Source organism: Neopelma chrysocephalum, unplaced genomic scaffold, assembly GCF_003984885.1.
Source record: "Neopelma chrysocephalum unplaced genomic scaffold, ASM398488v2 Primary Assembly neopelma1_94, whole genome shotgun sequence".
Lineage (NCBI taxonomy): Eukaryota > Metazoa > Chordata > Aves > Passeriformes > Pipridae > Neopelma > Neopelma chrysocephalum.
In genome coordinates this window covers 468,605-481,088 of record NW_020897756.1, presented here as the reverse complement: position 1 = coordinate 481,088, position 12,484 = coordinate 468,605, and the positions used below count along the sequence as shown (strand labels likewise).

The following is a 12,484-nucleotide window of genomic DNA, read 5'->3' as shown; positions in this document are numbered from 1 at the left end:
CTCCTCCGATGCTTCCCCAGTGCTGGAGAGACAGAACTGGAGAGCTGAGCTCTGTCCCAGGCTGGTGAGAAGGGGGGAATAAGAAGGAAGAGCAGTGTGTGGAAATGAAACACTCCAGTGCTGCTGTGGCCAGGCTGCATCCCCAGTGAGCAGGTATGCCAGGGGGAGTGGGCAGCTGTGTGGTACCTGAGTGGGGCTGAGGCTGGCAGGGGCAAGGTGAAGCTCTGTGTGTGTGTCACACAGCACAAGGGGATGCCTGGAGGGTGCACGTGGTGGGAGGCCCCAGCCCCATCTCCCCAGCATGAGCCATCTGTTGCCCCTTGCTTGGATGTGTGGGCAGGCAGATGACACACCTGAAAAAGGCGCCCAGCACGAGACAGAAGCAGAAGTCGCCCTCAAGATGCCTAAACCAGAGATTGCCTCTGGTTTTGTGCTGATATGGGAGATGGGGCAGCACCTCTATATGGCCACAAATCCATCCTGGCTCCCTGGAGGAGATCAGAGTTATAGGCAGGATCACACGGGGGGCTTTCACCCTCCGGGGAGCCGGGAGCTGTGTGATGCTTTGAGTTTGTGAGTGCAAAGGGGTGGCTTGTGTGAGTGAAACCGTTTCTGCAGCTCTGCAGAACCTCTGGCTCTGTGGCACCGTGTAAGAAATGCAGACGTCAACAAGAGCCCTTCTTTTAAAACTGATACTTAAAAATTGTCACTAGAGATCCGTAACGCGACGACCGTAGCGAGAGCGCCTGTTTTCACGGAAGCAGAGCCCAGAGACGAGCTGGTATTCGCATGGCATTCACGGGGCCAACTTTTACGCCGCGAATCTCTTTTAAGGACTCGCAGCTCGACGTGCGCCGGTAGCACCGACAGACACACACACACCCCCAGACCCGCAGCTCCGGCGAGCGCGCCCAGCGCGTACCTGCCGCCGGTGCGAGCGCTGCCCGGCCACCGCCCCCCCTCCGCCCGCGGCGGCTCCGCTCTGCCCCCAGCCCGGGGGACGCGGGCGGCTCCGCTACAACCCCGGGGGGCTGCCGGGCTGCCCGGGGAGACGCGGGAGGCTCCTCCTCCTCCGCGCCGGCCCCGCGCAGCGCTGCGGGGGCGCCGGGAGCGCGCCCGCCGCGGCCCCACGCGTGCGGTAGGTGCGGTGCCGGGCCGGTCCCCCCGACGGCGGCAGCCCCGGGAGGGAAGGGGGGACGGGAGAGCGGGTGTTCCGGGCAATCAACAGGTCGGGTGAGCCGCGTAAAAAACGCGTGTGCCGTGGCTGCGCTGCGGGCACCGGGGGTGCGGGGCTGGGTGTGGGTGGGGTGGGCGCAGCGCGGGCGCGGAGCCGCCGCCCCGCTCCGCTCCCCTCCGCGGGCACGCGCGCTCGCCTCGCACATGCTCACTGCGCCCGCGGCGGGAGCGCGCACTCCGCGGCGGGAGCGCGCCCCGGGCAGCGCCGCGGCTCCGCCGGTGAGTGGGGCCGGGGGTGTCACCGCGCCCGCGGCGGGACCGGCGGCGGCCGCAGCTCCGGAGGTGTGAAAACGCCTCCTCCCGCGGGTCGCGGGGGGTGCGCGGAGCGGGGCGTTCGCCCCCGGAGCCCGTCGGGGGTCGGCGGAGGCTCCGGCGCTCCGCGGGCGCGGAGTGGCTCTGGCGGAGCGCGGCGCCGGGGGTGTCCTGCGTGCGGAGTCGCGACCAAGAACTAGCAGAGGTAGTTAATTGCTGCGCCGCGTGCCGTTTGGTTTCTTACCTTAAACCCAGCCTCGCTTATTAATTACTTTAAAAGCCGAAGCGTGCGTTTAAGTAGAATGAGTTACTGCGCTTCCCGCGGCTGCTTCTGTGAGGAAAAACTTGTATGTGATTTATGCAGTTTAAGTAAACTTTTTTGAGTGCTAAATTGTGCTTGAGCGCAGTGAATGGCCTCTGAAGGAAATTATTCATGATATACAGCTACTGTTGCGCAGACATTTCAAATAATGAAATATTCTGTTGTATGAAGTTGTGATTGCTAAAATACATATGGTGAACCAATAAACAGTTTATTGGTCTATATCAGATATTAACAGAAATTTTGTGCAGCGCAGTATCAAATTCACATGTCCCTGAGCGCTGTTAAAGGCAGTGGCAGGAATGGTTTATTGTTTAGTCTCTCTTGTGGACTTCATTAATTTACTGAAATTTCTTATCTCTGCAATGCCATCCATAGAAGGGTTACACCTCCCCCCCTCCAGTTTATTGAGAAAGCATGTCTAAATTTCTTTCTGCCTGTCCCCATCTGTGTGTATTAGGGCAATCTGGTCCACAAAAGATGACATATATTTAAACTAGTGGTTCTGTGTCTAAACTAATGCTCCTTAGATAGTTTCATACATTTGGTGTTGCATTGTTTTGCTATTTGTTGCTACATTCAGGATAAATTCTTTATCCTCATCGTTTTTTACATGAATGAACTGTTTCTATACCTAAACAAAGCTGTATTTTTATTTCTACTGTGAAATTCAAGGCATTGTGTGGCCTCAAATGCAACACATGCAAGTAGGAAAGACTTGCAGTACAAATACCTTGAAAATAATCAGTGCTCGTAGCTTTGGAGACATTCCAGAAACTTTTTAAGCATGTTTTGAAAATTCGCTTGAAATGGCACAGCACCTAATAAGTTGATTTAATTATTCTAACTTAAAATTCTTAATTAAAAAAAAAAATCCAAATGCATGGTGTAAAATTGATTGTGAAGTTGAGTCAAATTGTCCTGCGTAATTCTCGTGCCTCTTCTGCTCACCCACCAACAGGTCAAAACATTTGGCTAAATAACAAGCAGTGTACGCTTTTGGTTTTAGGCTCATTGATTTGTTTTGCTTTGCTTTGTTTAGCCCGCTCCCCTCAGCTCGTTTTCTTTTAAAATACTCCATAAAGGCATGGATTCCCACGACTGGCTAATCTTATCACCATTATTTGGCTGAAATGTTTGAAACTGGGCTCCTGTTTCAAATATCTCCCAACCTCGGCAGTCTTGGATTTCATTAGAAAAGCTTCGTTAGGGAGAAATAAAAATGCTGTTGATAATTCCCCCTCCAACAATAAGCCCCATTTTGGACTCCACGGTGCGCGCGGGCACGCCTTGAATTACGAGAAGGAATTAAACTCAGGTATTCGCACAAAGAACTTGATCTCAGTATCACTTAAGGAGTCTCCTGTGTCTCTGTGTTGTTGTGCGTGGCTGGTTGATGTGCTCTTTTTTTTTTTCCCCCTGAAAATGTAATAATTTAAGTATTAATCCTGCAAAGATTAGTTGCATGTTTAACTTCAAGCCTGCGAGGCATCGCAGTGGCTGTATTTGTGTGTCAGTGTGTGTATGTACACACTGCTGACAAAGAAAACAATTAAAGACGTTAGTAATTTTCTGCTGTCTTCCCAACTGTTATTTATGATGTGTAGTAGTAAAACAGCTATTCTGAAATCAGCTATAATTCTCTTCAGTAAGATTTGTTTCTCCTGTGCCAAATTTTGCAGTAACCAGATGGTCTTAAGGTGTCTTCAGCCGGAGAACAAGCATGAACAGTGCTGAAGACTAATTATTCCTTGCAGTAAATTCCTTCTGCAATAAATTCACAGGTTGTTAGACCTAATCTGTGGAAATGATTGTTAAGATTACTTAGGCAGTGAAAAATGCTTTTATAAATTTGTGAAAACTAGCAGAAGTTCTTAGAATGCTAAGAAAATATTTTTGAGTTAATTTTTGCCTTGCTGGGGTAACTTTTATTCGGGACAAACTGTTAAATGAGGTTGCAAATTCAAATCCTTTTTATAAGCCATGGAACACTGCAGTTTTAATATGAATATTTTAAATATATCATGTAAGTGGAGGGCTCATTTGGTAGATCAAGTGAGGAAATCTCAATCTCTGTTTCCAGTGTGTAGTTAGTTACCCTATACATGTGTATTTTTCACAGCAATAGCAATATAAACTTGATTAGTGCATGGTGGAGTCTCCTGGATTAATAATTAGGTTCTTTTCATTAAATTTCAGACTGTACTGCACGGGACAGAAAAATAGTTATACCAGGAAGGAACAGAAAATATATTAAGAGTTATAAACAATGGCATATACAAAAGTAAAGCCATTCAGGCTTTAAATACATCTTACTTTTCAGTGGCTTAATTTGGTAAAAAATACAAGATTTTTTTTTTTAATGTATGTCTACTTGAAAAAAAAAGATATAAGTATTCAAACCTCTTGGCATTATATTCACTTTGATATGAAGAGGGAGAACTTGTCAAATCTCTTTCCTTCCTTTTTTAAGGCCAGAAGGACCATCCTTGTTGGGACTGTTCATTAAGAGATCTCATCACAAAAGAATTGTTCATGGCAGTCAAATTCTTAAAACAATACTCCATCTTTATTTGCAGATCTTAACTCGAGTAATGATGTTTAACAAACACCTTGTTTTAATCAGGTGAGGATAAGCCCTTCAATTAGGATGCAAATAATTGCTCACCTCGATTGGGTCATTTGGGGCCTGGAGGTGCTGCCATTTCTGGGTAGTTTTGGTGCTGCCAGAGTTTTGAAGCAGGAGGGAGGAGAAAGTGGGAATGAGGATTTAGGACTCTGCAGTCGTCGTGCAAAATATTTTTTTTATCATGGCATTCAAAACCTGATCCAGTTCCCTTCTTCATCAAGCTGTTCAGTTGTTCTTGATTTACTGCTGCAAGAGGTGTGAGAGGAAAATTGGATCCAAAACAGTGTTCACTGCAGAGCTGGTTCCAGCGAGTGTGTCACAGAGTGAATATTTAATTAAAAATAGTCAAACCTCTTTTCACTCAGTCTTTCTACTTGGGCTTTAATTATGTATTTGAATTATTTCAAAGGTGTGTAAAATGAGATGAGAAAGATTACATGGGCATAATCCTTCCCATTTAAAATTATTTGTCTGCAGCTGCCTAAGTCCTGGCATTAGGGAGTCACATAATAAACATGTTTATTTAACATCACCGTTATCTGTTAGATTGTACATGGTTCATTAACATGGAGAGAATACTTTTTGTTTAATAGTGTGTGGGAGCTGCCAGAGGTCAGAAGAGGTTGTTTGCCTGAAGTCGAGATGGCATCTTGGCTTTACTCTCAGTCCGTTTGTCACCTCTGCTGTGCGCGGGAAACGCTTCATTAGTGCCGGGCTGAGGGATTTTTTTTCCCTCGTGTTTGTGTAGAGGGGGCTCTGTGGAAAGCCAGAAGTCTGCTGCAGGGTTGTGGTAAGGTTTATGGGGGAGTTTTTAAGGAAGGTTTGTTGTAACTCGCAGAGGATTGTTTTAGTTGGGGTTCGATTAGAAAAGGCGGCTTGGAAAGGATGGAGCGGGAGGGGAGGGCGCGACACCGCCGGGGTGCCCACAGAGCTCGTGGCCATGAGTGGGGGTGTCGTGGAAAACTGGGGACATGGAAGGGTCTAAGGACTTGGGAAATGGGGAGCGTTTTGTGTGCCAGTGGAAATAATGTTTTGTTGGTGTGGCTGGGTCGGAGTTGGCCTCAGAACAGCTGGACCTGGAGGTGATGCTGGGCTGAGATGTGAGAGGTGGCACCTCATCTGCAGGATCGGGCCCTTCTTCCTCCATGAGCCTTGTGGGGTGTTCTCGTCCTCCTGTTGATTAGAAATGTGCTTGGATATAAAAACCTATATAAGGAACACGGGAAATACAGAAGTAACCATGGTCTCGAGTTTGAAAAGGTTACTTGAGGTGTTTTAATATGATTTACATGTAGGAGCTCATAGCCACGCACTGCACGCAGTGTTGGGAGAGATGTACACACACATCTCTGTACACAATTTTAATTTTTATTTCAGCTTCTTGAAAGTGTTTCTGAATGTTTCTGACAAGTCAGTGAATTTCTCCAGCCTCATTTGGATGGTGGGGGTCTTTGGTCTTCTTGTGCCTTTGAGGGAGGAGATGATTTGAATTTCTATTAGAAAAAAAAATAGAAAATTAACTTCTGTGATTTTTATCAAGCAAGGACCTCAGGCAGATAATAACCAAAAGGTGTTGAATAAAATGAGCATTACTGTAGAGTTCAAAGTGCTGTGGCAGATGCCATGTGAGTGAAGTGTACCACAAATGTGCAGTTTTTTAAAAGCATAACAGTAAAAATAGAAAGGCTTGAAAAAAAAATAAACTGAACTTCTGTGTTGATTATAAGTTGTAGCTGAAGCAATCTGAAGGCCTGGATATTATTTTTAAAAAGCCAGCAAAACAGCTATTTCTAAAAAAATAGTAGGCTCCCTCAGAAGGGGAGAAAGAGAACAAAAAGAAGTGTTATCTTGGAGGAGGGAATGTCTGGTGGAGAGTTTTTTCCTTTGAATTATTTTCAACAAGTACTTACTCTGTTCTGTATTTTTAAGAAATTATGTGGACAGCAATTTTGTTTCTTTACCAAGGCAGTGAAAACACCAAGAATCCTTTTTATAATTTGGAAAGAATGTCAAAAGAATGAAGTAGTTAAACCTTAAGTGTATTAGATCATACGCCTTAAATGCATAAATAAGCATAGCTGCAATCACAGAAACCAATGTTAAAACCACCAGGAAAACTCACCCACAAACCGTAATGACTTAAAGGGAATGACCTCAGCCATTGTGAAATTTGTGCCTATTTGTTGACTGACATTTATTTGGTAGAGGCAGGGTGCGTGTTTCGTTGGGGTGTGGGATTTTGTTGTTTGTAAGACTGCTGGGGTTTTTTTCTGTTGTTGCTGCCAGGTTTGAATACAAAGAGCGAAAATAGGATTGAGGCCGGGAGAGCCTGGATATGATTTGGGCAGTTTGAAAAGCAGGTGAAGGGTTTGTTATTGATGCACAGAGACTGGTAGAAATGTACTGAAGTTTGTTGTTCAGATGTTAGAAACTTCCCTGATGATAGCCCACTTCTGACTTATTCCCAGCTGGTTTCCTCTTAAGGAAATGAAGGTTTAAAGTATTTGGTTACAAACCTGAGATTTCTTCACGTCCGTGTCTTTGCGTGAGTGCTGCATGAAATGCTGGTGTCATTCATCTCCCCTCTGCTTTTTGGAGAGGAAATTGATGCTCAACCTGCCTTTGCTGCAGCACCACTTCATAACTCAGGGAAATGGAAGTCTTGAATTATTTCAACAATAATAAGACTTCTTCGGGAATGTTTTTACATAAACCAGCACTACAAACTGCAAGCTTGGCCAGAGCCACGTCTCTCTGCAAGCAGGTTTTCTGCCTGCTGCCTGCTCCTGGCTGTGGGCTCCTGCTTTTTGTGGGTTGCAAAATTAAAGAAGTTTCAGATTCAATTGCCCCTTCTTAGATGTGCAAAAAGGTTTAAGAAAATGGGTAAGTTTGTGCTGTTTGGTTGAACGCCTGACTCGAGGTGCTCGGTCTTGTCCTGCAGAAATTCTCACTTGCCATCCCTGCTTTTGAGAAGGAAAGCAGCCCAGCTAAATAAATAAATAAATAAATAATTCTAAATAAAAAGAATTTTTAAATACTAGTCAGCCCAGGTAGTAACTGGTTAAACCACAGAGAGTTGACACTTCTCTCTGTGCTGGGAAGGGCAGACTTCAAGGAGAAACTCAACCAGAGCAGGAAAGTTTGGTACTTCCAAACAAAGACGAGGGGACGTGGGGCGAATTTCTTAAACTCAGCAAATGCCTTAAAAACTAGAAATGCCTCTAGGATTACTCAGACACCCACAAGGAACAGTGAGGGGAAAGTGGGGCAGGCATCTGAAATGTTTTTGTTTTTTAAATAGGTTGGGTAAGCAAAGCAGTCTGGGGGCCCCAGTTATTTACAGCTCTGTCTGTGCACCACGCAGAGAGGCTCATCAGCTGTGTCTGAAAGACAAGTTTGGCATCTCTTGCAAATCGTGGCTTTTGATGGCACATTTCATTCGTTTCTTTGCCCTGTGATTGTCCTGCAGCTACTTGGAAATAACTTTGATCAGTTTTGAATATAGATCTGTATCTGTTTTGATTCCCCCTGGTAATGCTCTTCTGTGCTCAGTCACCATCCTTAGAGTTTAATTGTGACTATCTGACAATTCTTTGATTCTAAGTCAAGTCAAAATGTATTTACAAAATACTTTCAGTAAATGTTGACAATGTGTACTTCAGTTTTGTAAATGATGTAAATTTATTATTTTTCTCCATTACTGTGGCTGAAACAACACAAAATCTTGTCTAGAATTGAGCAATACTTTTTATTTGAAAAAGATTTTTTTTTCCACACTTTAACAAACTAAAAAGCACCATTTTTTTCTGAAACATGACACGTTTTTAAGTAAAACATGCGAATGTTCTATTCACTGTATCCAAATTTTCCCTTTCTTTTTGGTAGGCTGACTTTATTTTTTTTTTGAGTATATAAAGCCATGGGTTTTGCTAGCTTACATTTGTAAGTGCTATGCTAGTACTACTCCTCTCCACTGAGATAGTTAGGAGTAAGTCAGCCTTTATGCTCTTCTCCTTCCTTGTGTTTAACTATGGGTTCCAGATAATTTCACTCAAATAAGGGTTGGACCCTTATTGAGTGGGAGCTGTTTTAAATCTTCTGTACTTGTTGCACAAGTGCATTTTTAGTTGTTGGGTTTTTTTTAAATCACAGTGTGGTTACGTGCTGCCAGTGCCAGTCCAACTGATTTCTTCAGTGCCTGAGCCTTGCAAAATGGGAGTGGGAATCAACATCTTTCCGTGCTATCCACGCTCAAAGGCCCGTTTGCAACTCGGCAAAGGTTTTCAGCAGCAGTTAAAAAAGCTGACAAATCCCAATTTTGTGGGAAGGACCCTGAGAGGGAGGTACTGCAGCCCCTGCAGTGCCAGGGGATGTAAAGTCCTGCACTGAAACCCCTTTGCAGTGGTGTGACTTAGTCCTTGGTCTCACACCTCCTCTGACCTCGTACTCCTGGGTGTGTTGATGGAGTTCGGTGTGCAGTGGGAAAACAAGGCAGGCACCAATATCCTTTTTATTTATTGAAATAAAATTAGGAGATCGTCACTCTGTTTAGCCTTAGTAGCCTGTTGGGTAAATATCTACTTTAGAGGAATCTTGGTTTTAATAAAATTAATTTATCTCTGAATAAGAGGCAAACTTGGGTCTCTGACCTAAAATACATACTCATTCAGCAATGCTGTAAACACGTGTAACCCTGGCAGTGTAAGATTATCTTCTGTGTGACCACTTGGACAGACCTTTGCTGTCTTTCCTTAAAATGGCTTTGTCCTCTTCAATGTCTCTTCACCTGAAAACTCCTGAGTTGTGGTTTGCAGGAAGGCGTATTCAGCCTGTTATGTGTGATTTCATTTTGTTTGTTTGGCAACCATCCTTCCCGTTCCCTGCAGCAGATGAATATAATTTGGGGAAGAGAAATGGATGGGGAGGGGGACTAAGGAAGCCAACTGAGTCTTCTGAAAAATATTTGAGACGCAGCAAAACTTCTGGGCTATATTAGTTTTGGAACACCACTTATGCCCCCCTCTGCAAATTAGGGGTGGGGTGTGGAGGCAAATGTTTGATTTCTAATTGAGAGTAGTAAAGGATGCTGCTGCTAAAAGTCAGATGCACTGATGCTGAAGCCTGATACTTTCCTTTTTAAAGCCCAGTGCTTCTCCTTCCCCCAGTCCCCCCTGCCACAGATCAGGATTATTCAATCACAACAGCGGTTTAACCATATCTGTGGTGGAGCAGGATGGTTGCTCAACGATGCACAGAAGCATCGTGCCCTGGTTTAGGACAGGAAGTGGAAAATGAATATTGTTTTGAACTTGAACTTTGTAAGCAGACAGAAAGTAATTATCAGGGCCGGAACTCCCCTGGGAGAGGCGGGGGAGTGATGCTCTGGGCTTGTCAGAAACGCTGTGGGATCTTAAATATCTAGTAGTGTTTAACGTCTGGTTTTACATTTCTGCTTTTTAATTGATCTTCTGCTCCTCTCTTTCCTTGGCAAACAGAAGAGGAACCAATTGGATGTAGACTTCATGTGCTGTATTTATTGATAGACAACCTCCTGCCCTCCCTTTGCTGGTGGGGCAGGACTCTTAAATTTCTGTCTTGATCCTGGTGTTACTTTCAGTTGTAAAATGAACCTTTTTGCTGCTAAGTTACTTAATGGACCTATTATAATATGGAAAATTAACTTAATTGATGACTAAGAGCACATAATGGTATGTGAAGCCAATTAATCAGAAGCTGTAAGTCACTTGTGTAGTGGCTTTAAACTATGGAAGTTTATCTGTCTCATAAAGTAGAAAGCCCCATTGAAATGACACAAAATCTGCATAGATGTGAAGTTAATATTTTAAGTATCAACTTTTTAATCATATATTACTATTAAAATATTAACACTTCCTAGAAAAAAAATGAATAAGGTAAATCTCTGCCTCCACTGAATGTTTTGCTGTATTTGAGTGGCCTGTGACTTCAGTGAGCTACTTAAATGATTTTGGTGGGATTTTTTTCTCTATTTTGGCTGCTACTTTACAAGTTCTTCAAACAAGAATAGTCACTGCAAGATTTCAACTTTTCTTAGAGACTATCTGTGGTATTTTCTGTAGATTTTTTTTAAATGCTGTTCCCTATTAAGATAATTAAACAAAGAAGGGAAAAGATTTTTTTGCTGACTTCTACCTATGGTAGGTACATGGGTTTTGTTCTCAGAAAGGAATAATTACATATTTTAAAAATACCATTTAAAGTGTGAAAGTAAAACTACATTAATTCTCAAAGTAAAATTAAATACGTGCTATTTATGACAAAGTGACCCTGACCATGTTCACAAGACTACTTTAATCTTACATTAATACAGTTGTGGGATTCCTTATTCGTGATGAAGTTTTAAAGGTAGTAAAATTAAGTCACTTTAAAAGAAAATTATGTGATGATTTATTGTAGCAGAGTAGGTGAAATTCCTCTAGAGATTTTAATATCTTCCACCTGGTATAGAAATGAAAAGAAAATATTCTTTAGCTGGTGACTAATTTGTCACTAATACCCAGGGGTTCCTTCATTACAATGCAAAGATGTCAGTTTTAAGTGAAACGTACGGTGAAAAAACCAAGTGCAACTTCCTGTTAGAGACAGTTACAAAAAGGGGGAAAAATAAAGGGCTGGAAAGCAGCCGGTGTGGTGTGAAGGAAAGCTCTAAAGCTATCAATCAGGGCAAAGTGCTTGGGGAAGGATTTTACCTGCAGGCTTCAGTGGAATTCATTAGGACACGTTGGAGGAGGAAAGTCACTCGATAGGACTCCAGAGGAGGAGCTCTGACATGCAGCAATACCCAGGCTGGCGCTCGGTTCTCCTCCCATCTGCACGTTCTGCATCCTGCTGATTATTGGAGGAGGAACTGTGTTTTTTTAAAAAAAAAAGTCACACTCTGCTCACTGATGGCTGTTATACTTGATCATGATGTTAAATGAATTGAATCCGAGGCTCACAGTTCAGATGAAAAAGCTTCCAGAGGTTCTCTGCGGCTGGTGGCAGCTCCAACCTGACAGCAGAGATCACAGTGTCTCTGCCACATCAGGGGCTTGATGAGTCGTTTTTCCCAACAGAAAACTGTTCCAGTGTCCATCACTTCACCTTTTGCTGCAGTAACACAAGTTTGACTCTGCCCTTGTCCTTCCAGTACTGCCATTCCCAACAGCTCGGTGTCAGGACGGGGAGCAGGAGCCGTCACAATGCCAGAGGAGACTGGAGGAAGGATTTCTACCTCCCTTAAGAAACAAGTTGCTGACCCTGCAGCAGCAGAGGTCTTGCTTCTTGAGGGCTTTCTGGTTTACTCTTCCCCTAAGTTTAGTACAACCCCAGAAGCTGCTCAGGAAGCGTGTTCTCAGCAGATATCTGTGGCAGTGGAGATGATTCTGTGTTAGGAGCGCAGTGATGGTGGAGATTTGGGAAGGAGAAGTCAGTACTGCATCAAACAACGTACATATTGGAAACAACACGCACAACAGCTTTGTGGTGAAGGGGGTTATGTCACAGGGGAAGCCCTGACGTGCCCTGCAGACTCCAGGCCGTGCTAACACAGCTCTGGTTCTTGCTGCTGAGTAAGATTTGATCTCAGCTGTTCTGTGGTTAATTGGAGAAAAGGAAGATTTTTATGTTCTGTCAAAAGCAGATTGTTGGAAAGGAAATTCATGGGGTTTGCTACATTTCTTTCAGTTACAGAGTGTTCTTCAGTCAGTGCTCTGAGGTGAATAAGAAACACTTTTGCAGGTGTGGTGGGTTGACCTTAGCTGGATGGAAACAGCCAGGGCAGTGCTCTGGAGTGATTGCACATCCCATCCAGCAGGAATTGCTGCCAGTTTTAGAACATTGTGTGACAGGGAAGGATAGGGAAGGGTGACACAGAAGGTCAGTCAGCCTTGCTTGTCCTGCCTCCCACCTGAGGCAAGAGACCTGAGAGCTAAAATTAGATCCGCTTCTTCAAAAGGCTCTGAGTTGATGGAAAAGGGCTGTTTGGGCATCTTGTGGGCACAAGTGATCCTGGATGAAAAAATGAA

General features: G+C 44.1%; 1 protein-coding gene across 2 annotated transcripts in view; it reads left to right on the top strand.

The window, feature by feature from the left end:
- Window positions 1-828: 828 nt before the first annotated feature.
- Window positions 829-12,484, top strand: part of EYA2 (EYA transcriptional coactivator and phosphatase 2) — an 81,798-nt gene continuing 70,142 nt past the window's right edge. The window contains exon 1 of one of the 2 annotated variants that reach the window (XM_027693961.1): window positions 829-857. The gene's annotated coding sequence lies outside the window, so the exon portion shown is untranslated. Of the gene's footprint in view, window positions 858-1,628; window positions 1,694-12,484 lie in introns of those variants that run through there. The other variant, XM_027693962.1, reaches the window with a different exon arrangement.